Raw genomic sequence first — 6614 nt, 5'->3', positions numbered from 1 at the left:
GTATGTTATCTTATTAAAATGCTGTCATAGTCACTGCAATCATCTGGCTAAAACTGGTTCTTCATTTACTAAATGTAATTTAGCAGATTTAGAACATTTCGTTCTGTAAACTACGCTGGCCTAAAAACTAACCAAGCAGGGTGTTACCTCTTGATTTACATACAGTTACAACAAACTGAGTTGGACTTCATTTTCACGCTTGTACATGAGTCATAATTGTAACAGTTGCTCTCCGTTACTGAACACATACTGTGCTAGCTAGGCTTTTACCTGTGATACTTTGAATTCACACAACAATCCTATAAGATAGGTCTGTTACTGTTTCCACTTACAATGCAAATTTGAGGATCAGAGAGATTAAAGAATTTACTAGGGCCACATAGTCAATGGTGAAGCCTGGATCCAAACCCAGGTCTGTCTGCCTGCACAGCTCATGGGAAGAACCCTAGGCCACCCTGATTCTCAGATGTACTGCATGCGTAATAATTCAGACACATTTAGAGTAGGCCTTCATCTAATGGGATTTGTGTGTAAACTTTTTTTTTTTTTTTTTTTTGAGACAAGGTCTCGTTCTGTCACCCAGGCTATAGTCCAGTGGTGCTATCACAGCTCACTGCAGCCTCAACCTCCTGGGTTCAAATGATCCTCCCACCTCAGCTCGCCAAGTAGCTGGGATCACAGGCACATGCCATGACACCCAGCTAATTTTTGTATTTTTCATAGAGATGGGTTTTCACCATGTTGCCCCAGGCTGGTCTTGAACTCCTGGCCTCAAGCAATCCTCCCATCTCAGCCTTCCAAAGTGCTGGGATTACAGATGTAAGCCACTGCCAGCCCGTATGTACACTTTTTATGTGTCTTTCATGAAGTTGTATCCAGTGCTTATTTCGCAGATTCAGAAGTAGGTGTTTGTGGCGCAAGCAAGGATTCAAAGTGTTCCCTATGCACAAACTTATTAAGGAGTATTTCCTTTCATGTTGATAGTGTTTATGGCCCACTTTTAGAAAAACACATATATGGAAATCTCCCACGCTTTTCATTCATCACTATGCAGTGACTTGAGAAACTCAGACTGGGTCATATCACTTGCTCATGTGATAATTTAAGTAGAAAAACTTGCATATGCTTATGCAAATCATCTTGGATGAAGACTAAGACGCCTATCAGAAGTATTCAAAATTAGATGAATGTTTTAAAAGTGCTTTTAAATATATATTATCTTGATTTATTGACCCAATGTCATAAATATGAGTCATTCTATCTTAGGTGATCCCTAAAGGGAGGCAACAAGGTACATGTGGAATAGCATGGGTTTGATTCACAGACCTCTCAAACCTGCATTTTCTTTTCTTTTTCTTTTTCTTTTTCTTTTTTTTTTTTTTAAAGATGGGGTTTCACCATGTTGGTCAGGCTGGTCTTGAACTCCCAACCTCAGGTGATCCGTCCACCTTGGCCTCCCAAGTGCTTGGATTACAGGCATGCGCCACCACGCCCGGCCTAAACCTGCATTTTCTTACTTGTAAAATGAGGCGGTTATGAGTATTAAATGAGATACGTTAAGGCAACTACCCCTGTCCCTAGTTTACTAATTGCAGATATTGTTACATAACACTGGTGACTTTCACGTTTAACTTGCACTGGGGAAATCAAACTGGTTTGGAAATGGGCCCTGATTCTGATGATAGTTAATACAGCTACCTTTTGGAGTCAAGCAGACCTGGATTTGTATTCTGTCATATGGACTTGGGAAAATTGCTTAACTTTTTAGCTTCGATTTCCTTATCTGTAAAAAAGGATAATTCCCTCCGTGAGGTTGTTTTAAGGTTGAATGAAAAAGCATATAAAAGGCTTAGCACTGTGCCTGATACATGGTAGGCTTGCTCAAATAACTTACCCAAGGGACCTTACAGATCATTATCTTAAATGAGGACAAAACAGAGGTGACAACCCAATGTGTGGGTCAACATAAGTTCTGTTGGTGGAAGAAATTGGGTGTTGGCCCAAAAGGGGCAAGACGATATAATAAAGTGAGGTGTAGAGGTGAGAGTGTTTGAGTTGGGGAATAAGACCAACATACACTCTTTTAAAATATGCCATCATTCATGAGCACCACTTGGTAAAAGAATGAGATAACAGAATTATTATCTAAAGAGTTTAGAAAGAGGTGAAGTTGGGGAGTGAGGAGAAGATGGATATTATAACAGGAGCTCAAGAGGGGAGTGAAAGGGCCAGGGCGCGGTGGCTCAAGCCTGTAATCCCAGCACTTTGGGAGGCCGAGGCGGGTGGATAACAAGGTCAAGAGATCGAGACCATCCTGGTCAACATGGTGAAACCCAGTCTCTACTAAAAAAAAAAAAAAAAAAAAAAATTAGCTGGGCATGGTGGTGCGTGCCTGTAATCCCAGCTACTCAGAAGGCTGAGGCAGGAGAATTGCCTGAACCCAGGAGGCGGACGTTGCGGTGAGCCAAGATCGTGCCATTGCACTCCAGCCTGGGTAACAAGAGCGAAACTCTGTCTCAAAAAAAAAAAAAGAGGGGAGTGAAAAAGTACAGCATAGATGATGGTCTAGATAGGAGCAAGACCTCGGGCTAGGTGCAGAAGAGACTATCATGAAATGTTGGAATTGGAAAGGACTAGCTCACATGCATGTTACAAATCAGGAAGTAGGCTCAGGAATTCAACCAGTATTTCTAAACATTCTCCATTCCAGCTCAGTGGTTCTCAACCCAATTGTATATTACAATTCACCTTGGGACCTATTTCTAAAAATGTTTTAATTGGCCAGGTGTGGTGGCTCATGCCTGTAATCCCAGCACTTTGAGAGGCCGAGGTGGGCGGATCAACTGAGGTCAGGAGTTCGAGACCAGCCTAACATCGTGAAACCCCGTCTGTACTAGAAATACAAAAATTAGCCGGGCGTAGTGGCGGGCGCCTATAATCCCAGCTACTTGGGAGGCTGAGGCAGGAGAATCGCTTGAACCCGGGAGGCGGAGGTTGCAGTGAGCTGAAATCACATCACTGCGCTCCAGCCTGGGCGACACAGGAAGACCCTGTTTAAAAAAGAAAAAGTTTGGCCGGGGGCGGTGGCTCAAGCCTGTAATCCTAGCACTTTGGGAGGCAGAGGCGGGTGGATCACGAGGTCAAGAGATCAAGACCATCCTGGTCAACATGGTGAAACCCAGTCTCTACTAAAAATACAAAAAATTAGCTGGGCATGGTGGCGCGTGCCTGTAATCCCAGCTACTCAGGAGGCTGAGGCAGGAGAATTGCCTGAACCCAGGAGGCGGAGGTTGCGGTGAGTCGAGATCGCGCCATTGCACTCCAGCCTGGGTAACGAGAGCGAAACTCTGTCTCAAAAAAAAAAAAAAGTTTTAGTTACACAACAATCTGAATGTACTTAATATTACTGAACCATATACTTAAAAATGGTTATGATGGTAAATTTTGTGTATTTTACAATTAAAAATAAAATTTTTAAAATCAGTGCCTGGGCCCCATCTCTAGAATCAACATCATCTTAAAAAGCTTCCCAGGTGACACTGATAGGTAACTTGGGTTGAGAACCACTGTCATGGTTTCCTTCACTAATCAAATGACCTCCCTACTATCAGCCGGTTGCCGATTCAAGTAACACAAGCAATATGGCAACCTCATTAGACCTTCTGATGAATTATTTTCTATGACTCTGTGACCTCATAGGCTCTCAAACAGGCCCCAAGGATTTGGACAATAAAGAAAGCTAAGTAGACCCCTTTCAGAAACTGCACAGCTAGTTCCTACTTAGGTGGAATGATGAACATAAGATTGAGTTTGATGTGAACTCTCCACATAACCTCTTTATGCTTCTCCTCACCCTTTAAGAGTTAACATTAGGTGCTTATTGTGCCAGCTATTACACTAGTGCCCTACAATGTCACTGAATCTTCACAAGCTTCTAAGGTATCATTACTTATCTCCTTTCTATGCTCCTTGACTGTCTTTAAAACTGCTTTCTTCCAGTGCCCATCTTTATTCCTGGCATGTAGTAGACACTAAATAAATCTGATGAATAAATTAATGAGCCCCCATTTCACAGATACAAGAAGGGTTAAAAAGGTTATGCAACTTGTTAAAGCTATACAGCTAATAAGGAGTTGAACTGATACTGGAAATCAGTTCCTTGCTCCAAAGCACATATTTTGAAACGCTATTCTATGGCCTCCATCCTGTACAGTTTCTCCTGTACTATGTATGTTAGGAATCTTGTACTTAAGTAGTATAAACCCAATTTGAACAAGTTTAAGCAAAAAGGGGAATTTATAAAGATAGGGGTGCATCACAGAACCCAGGGATAATACAGATGGGCCTTAGGAACAAACAAACCAGGTATCTGAATATAGCCAGGATTTTTCTTTTTCTTTATTTTTATTTATTTTTTTTATTGCATTTTAGGTTTTGGGGTACATGTGAAGAACATGCAAGATTGTTGCATAGGTATACACATGGCAGTGTGGTTTGCTGCCTTCCTCCCCATCACCTATATCTGGCGTTTCTCCTCATGTGATCCCTCTCCAACTCCCCACCTCATACTGTCCCTCCCCTATTCCTCCCCCAAGACCCAAGTGTGTGATGCTCCCCTCCCTGTGTCCATGTATTCTCATTGTTCAACACCCGCCTATGAGTGAGAACATGCGGTGTTTGATTTTCTGCTCTTGTATCAGTTTGCTGAGAATGATGGTTTCCAGGTTCATCCATGTCCCTACAAAGGACATGAACTCACTGTTTTTGATTAGCCAGGATTTTTCATGTCTTCCCAGCTCAATCAAATTCTGTGAATGTCCTTAAAGGATAGCTCCTGGTGCAACCATAAGGATAAGGTAGTAAAGGGGTGCTTCAGAGACAGTCTAATAGTCATTTATCTATAAATCTCCTCTTGGGCCGGGCGTGGTGGCTCACGCCTGTAATCCCAGCACTTTCGGAGGCCGAGGTCGGTGGATCACAAGGTCAAGAGATCGAGACCATCCCGGTCAACATGGTGAAACCCCGTTTCTACTAAAAATACAAAAAAATTAGCTGGGCGTGGTGGCGCATGCCTGTAATCCCAGCTACTCAGGAGGCTGAGGCAGGAGAATTGCCTGAACCCAGGAGGCGGAGGTTGTGGTGAGCCAAGATCGCGTCATTGCACTCCAGCCTGAGTAACAAGAGTGAAACTCCGTCTCAAAAAAACAAACAAACAAACAAAAAAAAACAAAAACAAAAACAAAACCCCTCCTCTTGGCTGTCCGATAAACATGCTATTTTCCCTATACCTACAATTCCCAAAATGCCAACAACCTAACATTAGCCATGGACAACTGCTGGTCATATGCATTCAGAAGCAATGGTATGGCAAGGGCATACTCCTTCCTCCTCTAGTTCAGTGACAATCTAAATATGGCTGCTCTTGATCACACAACCTCTGATGAACTTAATTGCCACCAATAGATCTAATATGCAAGAGTAGAGAAATAGATAACCACAATCAAAATGCCCTTTTAGCGGCCAGCGAGGTAGCTCACACCTGTAATCCCAGCACTTCGGGAGGCCAAGGCAGGCAGATCACTTGCGGTCAGCAGTTAGAGACCAGCTTGACCAACATGGTGAAATGCCATCTCTACTAAAAATAAAAAAAATTAGCCAGGTGTGGTGGTATGCAACTGTAATCCCAGCCACTTGGGAGGGAGGCTGAGGCAGGAGAATCGCTTGAGCCTGGGAGGCGGAGGTTGCAGTGAGCCGAGATCCCACCACTGCACTGTAGCCTAGGCGACAGAGACTGTGTCTCAGAAAAAAAAAAGTCCATTTAGGAAAGGAAGGGTCACATCATTATCAGCCACCAGGTCCATTTCCACCTGGATCAGAATAAAAGAAATTACAGGCATAGAAAAAACGGCAATCAATTTACTGAGGTACCTCCTTGCTTAACCAGTCTGGACATGGGCCTAAGAGTATGTTCTAGAAAAGCAGTGATTCTCAAACTCAAGAGTGCAGTTAGAATCACCTGAGGGGCTAGTAAGACCTGCAAAAACTCGGCAGGTGCACTCCATTCAAACCTCTGCACTAAGAGGCTTCACCAAACATTCGCATGGTTTCTGGCAGTCTAAGGTTGAATCCCTGAGAAGACCCAACTCACTTTTTGTTTTGGTTTGGTTTTTGAGACGGAGTCTCACTCTACTGCCCAGGCTGGAGTGCAACGGCACAACCTCAGCTCACTGCAAACTCCACCTCCCAGGTTTGCGAGATTCTTGTGCCTCAGGCTCCCGAGTAGCTGGGATTACAGGTGTGCACTATCACACCCTAGTAATTTTTGTATTTTTAGTTCAGATGGGGTTTCCCCATGTTGGCCAGGCTGGTCTCGAACTCTGACCTCAAGTGCCCGGCCTCCCAAAGTGCTGGGATTAACAGGCATGAGCCACTGCACGCAGCCCAAGCTCATTTTTGAATTCCCTGTCAGGAAAAGCTTTCAGTTAGTTCCAGTCCACACCTGAGGATAGGCCTCAGCTTCCTTTTTTTTTCTTTTGGGACGAAGTCTCGGCTGAGCGCGGTGGCTCATGCCTGTAATCCCAACACTTTGTGAGGCCGAGGTGGGTGCATCACCC

This window comes from Saimiri boliviensis, chromosome X, assembly GCF_048565385.1.
Source record: "Saimiri boliviensis isolate mSaiBol1 chromosome X, mSaiBol1.pri, whole genome shotgun sequence".
NCBI classification, from domain to species: domain Eukaryota; kingdom Metazoa; phylum Chordata; class Mammalia; order Primates; family Cebidae; genus Saimiri; species Saimiri boliviensis.
Note: the sequence above shows the minus strand (reverse complement) of the source record.